Source organism: Palaemon carinicauda, chromosome 9, assembly GCF_036898095.1.
Source record: "Palaemon carinicauda isolate YSFRI2023 chromosome 9, ASM3689809v2, whole genome shotgun sequence".
Lineage (NCBI taxonomy): Eukaryota > Metazoa > Arthropoda > Malacostraca > Decapoda > Palaemonidae > Palaemon > Palaemon carinicauda.
Genome location: NC_090733.1, coordinates 6100096 through 6116411, shown reverse-complemented (window position 1 = coordinate 6116411; position 16316 = coordinate 6100096).

The window sequence follows — 16316 nt, the reverse complement described above, 5'->3', positions numbered from 1 at the left end:
AAGATAAGTGCTATATTCAAACATTGGTTAAATCAACTTATTCTTGGGCGGACAGACGGCCAGGGAACGAAGGAATTGTTACTTTACTTAAGAGTTTTTCTCACTTTCTAAGTACAAGACTATCAGAGTAGGGGTCTTGGCAAGCCATGTAACTACAATAAAATCTTATCTGCTCCTCGTGATATCTCTGGCCCAACTAGCTCTTAGGTCGCGGCATCGCTGAGCGTGACCCAATGGCGTCCTAAGAAGAAGACCAAATATTGTCGTGCTTGAGGAGGGATTCGTTATACCAATCCAGATACATCCGGTAGTCATTCGCTCTCCTGAGCCGTTGCAACCCCCCCCCACCCCCAAGGAATCTGCGAAAACAAGGAGGAGACAGAAAAAACCCTTCGTCTGCAGTTTGACATAGAGATAGACTCTTGTCGCCAGTGGAAGCTGAGAAAGTACACACTCCCAAGCGAGCCAGCGAACTGAGGTCATTCACATGACCTCAAAGAGATTCACAAATAAGGTGTACGTGACAAGCTTCATGATGGATAAGGCCTGGCTATTAGAATTAACTGCCTGTCTAGTATTACGAACAGGATAGAATTGTCCAGGGAGATCTGAATGTGAAGGATGGTCAGAGTTATGAAAAATCTTATGCAACATGCATAATGAACTAATTGAACGACGGTGCCAAAGATTAATATCTAGATCAGGAATAAGAAATTTAGTAGACCGTAAGTTTCTGTCCAACAAATTAAGATGAGAATCAGCAGCTGAAGAACAGACAGGAGAACAATACTTGTTTCCCGATGTACTTTCATTGCACAAACCAGAATTTTCTTATCTTGTTTTAATGTTGAATGATTGGGTTGCTGATGATAGTTTAGGTTCATAAAATATGGATGAAATCATATAAAATATAGTTCTTAAATATTTTTACCGTGGGAGACACTAGTACCTGAAGACTTGATGGAGACTTTTCTCACACAAGGTCGTGAAAAAGAATGGGTGTGGGCAAGCACTTCTCATAGTGACCCTTAATTTCTTTGTTTTGATTTTCTCTCTTAATCCTACTACCAATGACGTCACAAATATGCGCAGTACCGACGGGACGATTAGACGTCTAACCCTGTCTCTATTAATCCTGGTTTAAAGGTATATGCTGGAGACGAAACTCAGCCACACATTTTTATCTCGAAGGTCTGACATTCCTACCAGCTTAACGAATTGTCATTTTTATGAGAGGACTAACCGTGTAAGATTCGGGTGTCGTTGGAAAAAGCAATCTTATATGAGCATGGGGGGATTCAGTTAATCTGCCAATTAGCAATACTAATACCGATATCAAAGTTCAAGATGCTTGAAGAGAGAGGGGTTGAAAAAATTATTAAATCTTTTACACCAAACATGGATATATAGGGCTAAGGCATATAGACATGCATTTCAGTTTAAAATGAATAATATATTGATTAGTATAAGTTTCTTAGCGGAGAACTTATTTTAATGTTAATTAATTCAATACTTATCATGCAGTTCTTATTTTTAGGTTTTATTCAAAATCCTTGCAAGATTTCGAAAAGTGACAGAAATATTTTAAGTAACTTTTGCTATAGCATGGCTCTTATGATTAACACCGTTTTTTTGTTTGCTATATTTAGACTGCCAAATGTGGAGTTTAAGTTTTCTGTCTAAGTTATTCATAGGAAATATATCTATTTTCTAAGGAATTGTGATCTCAAATGTAAAAGATATTCTTCTTATGCTATATTAGTTGAACATAAGCAAACAAACAAAACACACACACACACACACACATATATATATATATATATATATATACTGTACATACACACACACACACACACACATATATATATATATATATATATACATAATTACACACACATATATGTATATATACATCTGTGTGCATGTGTGTTTGTGAGTGAGTGTGGATAATGTGTTTATATAAAAAAAACTTAGAATTTCTATTTCTAGGGGTTGATTATATTTTGTTTTACGTTGTTCTATGATGATTTATTTTTAGCAACAGATTCTAAGAACTCACATGCAGGTCCCTGATTTAGAGTGCCATGAAAAGAGTTCTTATTCATGATCACTGAGCATGTAGAAATAACATCATATCGTAGAAATTTAAATTATTTTATTAATATGTAAATTGAAGCCCGTAATGTATGGCTTTTTTTTTTAATTTTGAATAATTAAAACAGATATTTTCCCTAAAGAAATATGCGACTGTGTTGACGAGTGAATAGGCCTATGGTGTTTATAGCAAACGCTTGTGTGATTAAGATAAATTTCAACCTTTTGGGCTTGAGTGCGTCTTGTTCCGAAATGAGTATTCTGTCGTTATAATAAAAAAAATAACATTGCTAGTGCATGAATTCACTAGTGAAACCGCCTTTGGGCTCATGGTTCTCCACCTACGCCTTGGGTTACTAGGGGGTGAAAGCATGTCAAAACTCAACACTAGGCATTTTTATCCCTTAGATACATTATTATACTTATAGAACACTGGTAGAGGTTGTTCCTTGGTTGTATAAAACAACGTTAACGGAACCCATCAAACCCCGATATATAGGGACAAATATCCTTTGATATTCATTTACAGAAGCGGGAATAGTTAGCCTCAAGCTGTACGGTATTTTATCACTCCATTCTCCTCCTTTCTTAATTATTTTGTATATTTTTTGGTAATCAAATAGTTTTCTCTCGCTAACAGAAACCCCTCAGTAGCTTTATTCTTGCAGTGACCCAACAAGGGTCTTTTCTGTGCCATAATCGAAAAATTACAGCAAACTCTAGAAATAACATGAATTGAAAACGCGTTTTACCTTAAAAACAGTAATAACCATAAACTGTCCCCCTCACCGCCTCCCCCCCCCCCACCCCCCAACCACCAAAGCGATACCCTAGGTGAAAGCCTACATTTCCGCCATGTTTCTATAGTATAAAAAAAAAAGACGAATATATGAAAAGTAAGTCTGACTCATAGATCGCGCGATCAGACACGATAGTGAAGCTGTCCATGCTTAGTCGACCTTGATATCAAAGGCCAAGATTCTTCCCCCACCCCCACCCAACAAGCACCCAATTGCCTCCCCCCGTATCCCTCCCCCTTCCCCCTCGAGGAATTAAAGCGTTATCACGATGAAAGTTTGCTAGTGGAGTCTAATAGACTAGGGCTACACGAGACAATAGACTCCTCTCTCTCTCCTCTCTCTCTCTCCTCTCTCTCTCTCTCTCTCTTGCAGAATACCCTCCAGGATGACAGGCAAATTAAGGCTTCGAATCCTCTCCCGTGGAAGTGGAAGGCGATGAAGGCCCTCCTGCCAGAGTGTGCTTGCATGTTTGCAAGTCACGTGTTCCTACTTGGGATATGAACCGGTGGGATTATTCGTTGACTTTTGTAAGCGGTTTTGTATCTTAGTAAGTATACCAGTTGGGGAGAAGTTTGGAACAAATCCTATCGTTCACGTTTGCTTGAAATATTTTGTAAATTTAATTAACATTCAATATATTGTGATTAAAAATCTTACTATTTCGATTCACTGCTACTTCAACTGCTTTCTCTCCCCGTCTTATAATAATACTTTTGGATTAAAAATAAGGTGTTCTACAGTTTCTTATCGAACTGTAATTATTAAACAAATAATTGGCACATGTTTCCCTACACATACAAACATGAATGATACTAAATGCGTAGATTTTGATTTGATGTTATAATTCAATGTGGTTTATGTATTACTTAATTTGCTGAAAAATTAAATTTCTTAGTTTTTTTTCTTTCTTTTTTTTGAAGAACCAAAAATAGCTATTAGATTTCTTTTGCTAACAGTCATAAGAATAAAGCCAATCTATCAAGCGAGATACCATTTTCATGTGTTAATCACTAGATCATTTCACTGTGCTTTTGGGAGTTGGTATAGTTAGTTCGTTTAATCATGGTCAGATATTAATTCTTGTTTGTATCGTAAACTGAATTTCAACTGGGGAAACTGTAAAATCCAATTTGTTTATATTTCCTTGCTAATTTTAAGTTATATGTTAAAAATATTCAGTCATTTTCAAAGACTTTTCAAACCTCAAATATATATCCATTTGATATACCATAACTTACCCAAAATCTCATTAATTTCCAATCTGTATTTATTGTAATGTCATATAGTACACCATCCCACCACCCCCTCTCTCTCTCTCTCTCTCTCTCTCTCTCTCTCTCGCTCTCTCTCTCTCTCTCTCTATCTGTGCTTTTAGTCCGTTATATCTAGCCCACCCATGGTAACCGCATGTCAAGTCAAGCTTGAAGATACCGTTCAACAGTTCCATAGAGTTTTGGTGGCTCTGTGACGACGAGTCCTTTCAATGGCTACTGGAGTGAAAGATGGTGTCTACACACAACACATATACTATATTGGTGGTCCAGTGGAAAGTGTTATTGTTAGTGCCTTGTGAGTGTGGATATATATATATATATATATATATAATAGCCACGGAAGAAAATATGAAAAGACTTAATTGGAGACACTACCTTTGTCCATTGGGGTCATGTTTTTTTGTTACCAAAGCATTTTGAGCAAAACTTGTATCATTATTTTTTATTGTAAACATAATTTCATGTTTTTTTATGTAGCCCTAATGATGGCAATGAATTCTCGAAACGTGAGTTTGTGGAATAAATATGTAAATTGATCCGAGGTCTTCCTGGTGTCCTCTCCATCCTCAAGATTAAGCTTGCCAGACGCAAAATTCTTACCAATTATATATATATATATATATATATATACATATATATATATATATATACATATATATATATATATATATACACACATATATATATATATATATATATACACATACATATTTATATATATATATATATGAATATATATATTATATATATATGTATATGTATATATACTATATATATATATATATATATATATTATATATAATTATATATACATATATATATACTTTATATATATATATATATATATATAATTATATATATATATATATATATATATACATATAAATAAACATATATATATATATATATATACATATAAATAAACATATATATATATATATATATATAAATACAAAGATTCAAACAGTAAAAAGTAACCTAAACTCTAAAGGAAATAATGATGTGAATTCACTAAAAAAGTAGTATTGAAGAATTAAAATAAACTATTTTACGAACGATTACGCCATTAAAGTATATCTATCATATATGAACCAGAAAGAATTAAAAAAGCAAAAAAGAGGAAGAGAAATAAGGTAGAATAGTACGCTCTTGTGTACCATCGATCAAGAAAATTTCACTCCTTGATATTGTATGTGTCTATATATACATATACACACCCACACACACACACACAAACATACACCCTGGCATATATATATATATATATATATATAACGGATTTTGAGCAAAGCGAAAAATCTATTTTTGGGTGAGATGGCCATGTCGTCCTGATGGAAGTTCCTATTGGGTAGCTTCCTAGGGTATATTATAACTACGGCGATATTCCCAGAGAATTTACCTTAAGGTACCAGAATTCTAACTCCTGGAGCGAATATCCCTCGTGAAAGGGATATCGCGACATATCAGAGGACGTATTCTTGACACGCCACATGGCAATCTGCACCCCGAACAGAGATTACGTATGGAAGGGGTCAATTGGCAAGAAACGAAATCGGGAAAGAAAAAGGGGGAGCCGCTCCCAAGGCTCCCTATTCTCCCGTTTCGTGAGCATGCCTGGCGCCAATCCTGGCACCATCTGTATTCCTTGTAGCGTACACGAGATGGTACAGATACTGTATATAGGGAGGGGTCCTACTGCCCTTTCATAGAAAGGGAAGGGCGGGTCCATCAGGACGACATGGCCATCTCACCCAAAAATACATTTTTCGCTTCGCTCAAAATCCGTTTTTTGGGCTCAAGCCATGTCGTCCTGATGGAAGTATACCAGAGCATTACTGTATCTGTGGATTCTCAGAACGTGCCGTACTCCCCGGGGGTAATTTTTCCCCGGTCGACTAGACCTACATACCTAAGATGTTACCGTTATACATCTTTTCAACTAACTATAAACCATGTTAGAGCTTCCTGCCCCCTACAGGGAAGAGTCCTACTAGACTCTGGACAAGTCTCGAAGAGTACATATACCTATGTTTGAATACCAGGCAAGCTAATATAGCGGTCTCACCCTATATTAAGTAAAGCATAGTTTGTAAAGAACCACTGAGTCAATATGAAATATCGACCAGTTCTCCGCACAATACTTGTATTGGACAAAGGTTTATATCCGCATAGGAGGAAACTTGTAAAACCACCACCGTCCCCTTATGGGACGGAGTCCTCCCGTTAAGGGAAAGCATAAACCAATGCAACATAGCTTGCATTAAGGAACAATTCTATTAGAATTATCCCAGATAAGGTACATAGAATGAATGCTCAATTATACCAATAAATTGACACAGGTGAAGGAGACGCAAGTTTCCCAAGAACAAGTTTATTGACAGACAAAAACTAGACAGGTTAACAACAATATATATATATATATATATATATATATATATATATACATAAGAAGAGGATAACGCAAAACTTTAAGCATAAGTATGATAGTAAACAGAACTTGTTTATCTGAAAGAAAAAACATTAGATGCCAATTTTAACATACCGAGGTATCAAAGTCATAAGATTCTGTATTACAAATCAATCACATTAGCGTTAGAAACGCTCGGCACATATGTCTGCACTTATGCTAGGTTCACCTTTGGAAATGGAACAGTCTACGTGGGCAACTCAGTGCCCTCACTTAGTTTGTAGTACATTATGTAACTACACACTCACCCTGGAATTAATCGTCCCAATTAAAACCACTGTTCTTCGCAGAGTTAAACGGTAGGGTTAACGACGTGACCCACTGCTACCACAGATCTCTTTAGTTCCTCTACTTGCTTCGCATAGTGGCGAAAGAACACTCTGGAAGACTTCCAGCCAGTGTATGAATGGAGATGTTCAAAATCTATACAATTAAAGAAATTTAAGGATGAGGCAACTTTCCTCGGATCGTGACCTGTGGGTGTACTGTCAGGATCCGCTCTGCGAATAAAATATGTGATTTTCGCTCTGAGTTGATTCAGAGATAAAGTTGAGCCTGATGTTTCTCCCCTGAATAGTTGACCACCCTTGAAGTCTGAAGTTCTATGAAGATAGACCTTTAGGCATTCTACTGGACATAGAGATGCATCTTCTTTCAGAGGGCAGATTCTCCAGGGACCCCACCTGTTGGTGGGTAACTCATTCTTGGCGAGAAACGTAGGATCCGGAAACAGGTTCAGTTCTCCCCCATCCAGGAACTGAACACGACCTGCCACTCTCGAGAGGGCTACAATCTCACTAACCATGGCCCCGGACGCGAGTGCAAATAGGAAAATAACTTTTTGTAACTCCTCATTGCTCAACAGAGAAGCGAAATGAAGAACTTTTGTCTAAAGACCATGCATTGGGCTTTGGAGGTACTGCAGGTCTGAGCCTAGCGCAGGCTTTCGGAACTTTATTAAAGATCTCGTTACCTAGGTCAACCTGGAAGGCATATAGAATGGGTCTTGTCAAAGCAGACTTACACGCTGAAATCGTGTTAGCTGCCAACCCTTGACCAAGGAGGTGGATGAAGAAAGATAAGCAGAAGTCTGTCGAGATCTCCTGTGGATTATTCGCCTTGACAAAGGCCACCCATTTTCTCCAAGATGACTCATATTGCCTTCTATTAGATTTGCACTTATATTCCTTTAGGAAGTCTATGCTGGCTTTCGAAATCCCGAAACGCTTTCTCACCGCTAGGGAGAGAAGATCATGAGCTGTAGGGTCCGGGTTTTCTGTAATGAAGCGCAGACAGTCGACTTCTGGACTCGCTGGGTCAGAACTGGATCTGGTAGTGGTACAAACTTCAGCCGTAGTTCCAATGCCAGGGGGAACCACACGCTGTTCGGCCACTTGTGGGCCACTATTGCCGCTACCCCCTTGAAGGATCTCAGTTTGTTGAGGACCCTCAACAGAAGGTTGTGAGGAGGGAACAGATAAATCCTGGACCATCTGTTCCAGTCGAGGGACATCGCGTCCACTGCTTCCGCTAAGGGGTCCTCGTACGGGGACACGTACAGGGGCAACTTCTTGTTGTCTTTCGTCGCAAAGAGGTCTATCTGCAGTTCTGGGACTTGATTCAGAATGAAGGAGAATGATCCCACGTCTAAGGACCATTCCGACTGTCACATTGAGGACTCCTTGAAGGTGAACTGCCGACAGGTACCACTTCTTCTTTTCCGCCAATCGGAAGATGGCCAACATCACCTGGTTGAGAGGTCCAATCACCAACCTTATGTGGATCGAGTGATGCGGGGAGACTTTCTTTAAGGTAAGGAGCACTGCCAGAGCTTCTAGAAAGTTTATGTGAAAGGTCTTGAATAGCTTGGACCAAGTCCCCTGGACTTTTTTCCGATGAGAGTGACCTCCCCATCCCTCCTTCGAGGCGTCTGAGTGAATCGTCACCGACGGGGGAGGTGGCTGAAGAAGAACCGACTTCTTTAGATGTCTGGCTTGGGACCAAGGCCTGAGAAGAGTACTTAGCCGAAGCGGAACTGGTCTTCTCAGATCTCTTCGCGCGTTTGATGCATAACTTCTCCAAACTCCGGTTGCATCCTTTAGCTGTGCTCTTAGCACTGGGTCTGTCACCGAAGGAAACTGGAGAGAGCCCAGTACCCTCTCCTGTTCGCGTCTTGATATCCTTTCGGAATCTAGAAATCTCTTGACAGAACCCGCTATCTCCTTCCTTTTCTTTGCCGGGATGGAGAAACGGTGTGACAATAGGTCCCAGTGGATTCCCAGCCACTGGAACTTTTGAGATGGAGAAAGTCGAGACTTTTTTTCTGTTGATCTTGAAGCCTAGGTACTCTAGGAACTGGATCACTTGACTGGAAGCTTACAAGCATTCTGTCTCGGATGCTGCCCACACCAACCAGTCGTCCAGGTAGGCTACTACCTGAATTCCCTTTAGGCTTAATTGTTTGAGAGCTACGCTCCCAAGCTTCGTGAAAATCCTTGGGCTATGTTTAGCCCGAATGGCATGGCTCTGAAGGCGTATAGTCTTCGTTGTAGCCTGAACCCTAGGTAGGGGGAGAGTCGATGGTTGATTGGAACGTGCCAATAGGCGTCTGACAAGTCTATAGAGACGGAATATGCCCTCTTGGGCAGTAAGGTCCTTATGTGTTGCAGTGTTAGCATCTTGAATTTGCAATTCACTATGAACTTGTTGAGTGGCGACAAGTCCAGAATGACTCTGAGCTTTTCCGAGTCTTTTTTGGGAACACAAAACAGCCTCCCTTGGAATTTGATGGACTTCACCTTTCGGATCACTTTTTTCTCCAACAGTTCTTGAACGTACTCCTCCAGAATGGGGGTGGAGTGTTGGAAAAACCGAAGGCACGGGGGTGGAGTGCTGTAGCAGCTCCAGCCCAGTCCATTCTTGAGTAGGCTGTGGGCCCAGGGATCGAAGGTCCACCGATCCCGAAATCTCAGAAGTCTCCCTCCTACCGGCATCATCTCACTTGGACTGCCGTCCTGAGGTCTTGCCTCCCTGACCACGACCACCCCTGAATCCCCTTCCCCTTGAGGGGCGCCTAGACGAGCCTCTAGCTGCTCCTCTAGGCTTTGCTCGAAAGGAAGTAGACTGCCCTTCGAACGTTGGGGTGAATGCCGTGGACTGTGTCGACACAGCCTGGGGTACCCACTGAAAAGTGGTCGGGGTTTGTGCCACCATCTGGGGCACTGAAGGCAATGGCAATTGCCGTTGCTGTTGCTGTCTAAAAGGCTTGGCTGGCCGAGACGGTAGCCTAGTCCTCATAGTCTTCCTCTATGGTTGAGGACCCTCATCCGGGGAAGACTTTCTTTTGATAGCCAGGCCCCACTTCTGGAGAAGGTTTCTATTCTCCAAGGCGGCCTTATCACCAACTTCTTTGACCAAATCGGTAGGAAAAAGGTCTTTGCCCCAAATGTTGGAGGAGATTAGTTTCCTTGGCTCGTGCCTCACCGTAGCCGAGGTGAACACGAACTCCCTACAAGCTCTCCTTGCCTTGACGAAGCCATAAAGGTCCTTTGTCACTGTGGCCAGATGAGTCTTGGCCACTACCATGGACATTTCATGGACCTTGGGGTCACTTGCCGTCGTCTCAAGAGTAGTCTGAAGAGACATTGAGGCAGCCAGTCTTTCTTTTGTCTCGAACTCTCTCCGCAAAAGAAAGTCAGACAGCTTAGGGAGGTCCTCGCCGAACTGAGGTCCGGCAATATCAGCCTCCAACTTCCCGACTGAGAAGGTAAGATGGACGTCCTTCCAGTCTTTGTGGTCCATAGGCAGGGCCAGCGACAAGGGTTTACACTCCTCCAGGGAGGGGCAAGGCTTGCCGTCCTCGACTGCTTTTAGTACAGCCGCAAACCCTTTCTGTAAAAAGGGGAAGGCTCTAGCAGGAGAGGACACAAAGGAAGGGAGCTTCTTGCTCAATGCAGCTACCTTTGAGTTAGAGAAGCCCCTCTCTTTCATCGAGGATGAAAGTAGAGCTTGAGCCTTAGCATGGTCCATCACTATGACCTCCTTCGGCTCTGTCTCCTCCTTTGAAGCTGGTTCCTTCCTCAGCTGGACATAACAGTCCGGATATGACGCCTTGCTGGGCCAGAATTCCACCTCCTCTAGGGGAACTGAACCCAACTTATCCGAGATGACGATCTTTCCAGTCGTCATCGGCATGTGTTCAGCATACCTCCATGGATTAGCATCTGAGCACAAGGGAAGGTCTTTGACATTGAGCCTTTTCTGGGGCCCATGTGATTTTGCAAGGCTCTGCATCCGCAGTTCCATTGCAGCCCGCCTTATCCTGATTCTCCTTCTGCATTTGTTGGATCATTCCAACAATGGAGGAGAGGGCCTGTCCCAGCTCTACTGGGAGACTGGCCGATGTTGAGGGAATAGGCTCCGGGATCTGAACCGGAGTAGCCGACACCTCGTCGACCTCTTCCTCTACAACGTCTGGGGCTTGAACTTCATCCTGGGCTTCTGGCAGGAGGTCTTCCTCCAGACGCTCGTCCACGTCAGACATCCTGTCATCCAACTGGATGTCTTGCATAGCAACCGCGACTTCAGCATCCACCTGGATCTGAACTTGGGGGATCTCTTCTTGAGGCTTGAGAATCACTGCATCAGCTGATGCCCTAGGGAAAAGATAGCCCTCATCTTCTCACTTGGAAGATAAGGTCCAGAGGTGTTCTTCTGGAAGCCCCTTACCCAGGTATGAAGCTTCTCCCTTGCTATATCCCTTGATTCCGCCGTCCTAGGGGAATCAAAGGCCTCAGTAATCAGGTTAGTGTACACAGTACATACCTGAGGGTCAAAATACTGGAGATCACCTTCGGAGATAGCGCATGCTGCGTGTCTCCTACAAAACTCATGTCCGCAGAGGCTCTTGCTGCGGACGTTGCAGAAAACACTTCCGCACTTCGGAGGGTCCTCCTGTAAAGAGAAGAAATTTCCATGAGTATCAAATGAAATATGTATCACTGGATATGCATAGTATAGCATAACAATTCAGAAAGGAAAGACACACACTTGTGTTTCCTTCACAACCAATTGTTGCAGCCTTCCAGATAATAAAATCGAATGGTTAATCTCTTCTAGAATAACCAATGCAAAGTTTCCAGTGGAAACAGGTGGAGCTCACACCTAAGCAATGATTTTAAAATCCTGGATAATAGACAAGAAAGAACTCACTTTCTTATCTGTAGGGCAACAGCAAAGGGCTGTGCAAGACAACACAAAAGTGTTAGAACACACAGTGCTGTACCAAAACTTATACTATAGTTTTCTTCTTACAGTATATGTTATACTGAAAAATACTGGTACAGTATAGGAGGTTATGTGCCGGCCGGCACTTGTCGGCCGGCACACACCATAACTAGCTTTAAAGTATACTACTTAACAGCTATTAGGCGGCAGAACGCTGGTTCAAATGCATGTGCCGGCCGGCAGTAACTGCCGGCCGGCAACAGCCAATGTCGGCCGGCAACTACACAAGGTAGTACCCGGCTGCCGGCCACACTCTTGGTGACCGGCAGACAAGGGCTGACATTAGCCGGCCGGCAAAGGTACACGACCGATGCCAGCCAGCAGCAAAAGAACCAGAGGACTACGACTGCCCGGCTGCCGGCCCCATAGGCCGGCAGCCGGGTCGGGTACAGCACTAGAAGAAAAACAGAATGGATGCCGGGATAAGAGCGTACACTACCTCCAAGCCCGGCAATCCGAAAGAGTGCATATAAGGAAGGGGAGAATCTAATTCAGGCTTCCTGACCAGTGCCGTCTTGTTCTACAGGCAGGCATGGATGAGGGACCAAGGGAGGTCCGGGCAGCACTCAAAGCAGAAGACCCTTGCCGGCCGGCAGAGCTGAGTCAATTCCACATCCTAACTTATCCTAGGTCCAGATGTAGAATAACGTACAGTACTGTAATGGCTAGGCCATTACGGAGATAGAGGGGGAAGGGACAAAAGAGGGTCCTACCAACCTTGCTTTAGTGAAGGATCACCCGCAGCTAAGAAAACTCATCTTAGCCTAAGGGAGATCCAAGGAGGGAAGCCAGCAATACTTGCCAGCTCCCAGAGAACCAAAGCAAGGAAGGTGTTGCTACCCCCAGGAAAAGAATCTTATCCTCCCCCGAGAACAGTAACAAGGACTAGTCTGGTAGATCACAAAAGAAGAAATCATCTCGTACAGAAACCTTCGGTAGTGACCTAAGGAGGCTAAGCCTCCTATGTCTGTGTCAGGCCAGCGAGGGAGACTCTACCCCAAGCCAGAAAAACACTGACTCAGACTAAAAACTCTGTTGTTCTGTCCCTCTCTGAAACCAGAATTACTGGAACAGGAAGGTACAGTAACACCCCAGTATAGTTTTATCGAAAGTTAATTCAGATAAACCACTTAGGGATAAGCCCAAGGCTTAAACAGAGGGAAAGGGATTGCATACCTTCTCCGAAGAAAAGAAAGCAACCGGGGAGTATGAGAAAGTATACTAAGGCTCCATAAGCAACTTAGCCTAGGCACCAAGAGAATCGATTACCTAAATCACCGAAACTCACTCGTATACTATCTTGGAAATATTCAATACAATCTTAAATGTATAAAAAACAGCCTAAAGCTTCAATAAAATTTTAATACACTCGGAAAAACCAAAATCATGCATGAAGTACTAGGACCAAACGACTAGGCTACATGGCCTAGCGTAGGCCAGAATTGGCGAATACTTCGCCAAAATAATACTAAAGCACGAAAGGAAATCCTATGTAACGCTAAATAGCTAAAATTTATTGAAGCAAAACAACCGGGAATGTCGCTCTGGCTAACTAAACTTATACCTAGAGAGCGACAGCGTCCATGAATCCTCCGGTAGGCTACGGCTCTTGTAACAAAGATTAATCCTATTAATCACTTAAAAATTTACCAAGAGCCTACATTTATACATAAAAGACATGGTACTCAACTTATCAGAGGCCGACGAAGTTGGAGAAGCCATGAAAAGTAGAATAAATCCAAGATTTGCGAGAAACACAGGAAAAAACACCGAGTTGTTAAGCTACGTAAAAAGGAATACAGATGGCGCCAGGATTGGCGCCAGGCACGCTTACGAAACGGGAGAATAGGGAGCCTTAGGAGCGGCTCCCTCTTTTTCTTTCCCGATTTCATTTCTTGCCAATTGACCCCTTCGATACGTAATCTCTGTTCGGAGTGCAGATTGCCATGTGGCGTGCCAAGAATACGTCCTCTGATATGTCGCGATATCCCTTTAACGAGGGATATTCGCTCCAGGAGTTAGAATTCTGGTGCCTTAAGGTAAATTGTCTGGGAATATTGCCATAGTTGTAATATACCCTAGGAAGCTACCCAATAGGAACTTCCATCACGACGACATGGCTTGAGCCCAAATATATATATATATATATATATATATATATGTCGAGGAATGCTGTGCTGCCATCTCTTGGCTATTTTTTCACTCCATGGACTAAAGAAGTTATTTCTGTTTATTTGGTTGTCCTTGATTTGTTTTTCTTTCTTAACATGGAGAGTCCGCGGCATTTCTCTAATCACTACCTGACACCTAGCCATCCATAACAGTAAGTACTGAAAAGACACCTTTTCATAAACAGTTTCATGTATTAGTGTATTATGTAATGTCGTGTGTTAAAGTGATTAAGTGTTTATAAGTGTATACAAGTGTATACTGTATAAATAATGAAGATTGTTTGAGAATTGGAAATGTAATATGTTAACCTGTTTAAAACTTTAAAATGTTTAAACAATGTTTTCATTGGTTTACTTCATTGTGCAATTGACTGCATCTTTTGCAGTTAAGAAATTAATTATATTATATCAAGTTTTTAGCTGTAAATATGTTTATATTTTGCAGAACTCCTTAGACCTGGATCAGTCCTTAGACCTGGATCAGTCCTTAGACCTGGATCAGTCCTTAGACCGGGATCAGTCCTTAGACCTGGATCAGTCTTCTGCATACTTGGTCCTAGACCTTAGACTCTTGGTCATTGGATCTGATTCTGCGTCAGACTGTAATCAAGTGCAGTACTTTTCCTGATCCTGATTATACGTGCTAGATGTTCAATACATCTATATAGTATTATAATTCCTGGTGTTAAACATTAAGTTTGTTAATTCTGTTTGTTTCAGTTTGTAAATATATTTTAAGTTAATAGTTTTTCATGTTATACCTTTATATCAAAATATTAAACAAGGAAAGTTAAAAATGAACAATCAAATATATCTTTAAAAGAACCAGAGTTCATGGCATATAAAGTCTCAAGACCATAACTCGACAATTGGCGCAGTGAGTAGGATTAACTGTTCATGAATGTAATGTTTTCTGTTTTCTTTTTTGTTAAGTAGGTACCAGGACTTGATAAGAGAAGTGTCGGACTTGGATCCCAGGTATTTGTTGGTTTCTAATGGAGTCTTGTTTCTTCCCTTTTGATTCTATGGAAGTAAGGTAAGACCTTGAAATTGTTAAAAAGGAGTTTATGGAAAATTTGTGGCTGGTTGTATGTCGCTGTCCTGTTTGTGACTTGAAATATTTATTTTTGTGTTGTAATGCGTTTTTGTATAGAGCGTTAATTAAGAGGTTAAGTATCTTGATTATATGCTTGCAATAACTTTTGCATTCGTATTATTATAATTGCATTAATTAGAGCTTGAGTATCTGATTAAATGCTTAATTTTTGTGTACATTCTTAAACTTATATAAAGTTGTTTGCGCGAATTGTTTACAGCAATACATTATGAATTAGTTTTGAGATTCGGTGTTTGCTAACAATGTAACTGCGTTAGTTTTATAATGGGCTTGCTTTAAGTGACTAGTTCTTAGCAGTCTGTTAAATAATTTATGCGTGGGTCAAAGTTAAACTTCGCCTTCATTAGGTAGTGTTTGCATTTTTCAATGTTTGATTACTCGCGTAGTGTAATTTTCTAATCATCGTTCACTTGTTTTCAAAGGAATACAACTTAGACGTATTTTGTATGTTTATTTATCGTGTAATGATTTTTTATTTTCATTATGGATGTTAAACCGGTAATTGACAGTGCAATTAAACAAGGCCTTACTGGTACTCAAATTGATGAATTTGTACAGAGACAGTTAAAGCTTCAGATAGAATATGACGAGGTCCGAAAGAAAGCAGACGAAGAAAGAGAAGAAAGAGTCGCAAAGCGTGAGTTAGATAAACTAGAGAGAGAGAGAGAAAGAAAGCAGACTAGGAGAGAAAACATGAATTACAGTTACTTAAATTGAAATCTAGTCCTGATTACACTCCAGATCATAATCTCATTGTTGATTCCTTAAGGTCTTCTTTGCCTAGAATTCTGCCATTTGACGAGACCGTAGACGAAATAGATTTGTACATAGATCGCTTCGAGAGATTAGGGAAATTTTACAAATGGAAAGAAGATTATTCAATGATATTGGGAACTCTATTGCGTGGTAGAGCTTTGAAAATTTATTGTAACTTGTCCAGCGATATTGTCAATAACTTTGTTTCACATAAGAAAGCTCCGCTTAAAGCTTTTCGCATAAATTCTAATGTATATCGAAGGAAGTTTAGAGATTCTATTATTGATAATGACGAAAGTTTTGTCCAGTTCAATTGTAAATTGGGACAATATTTTGATAAGTGGTTGGAAC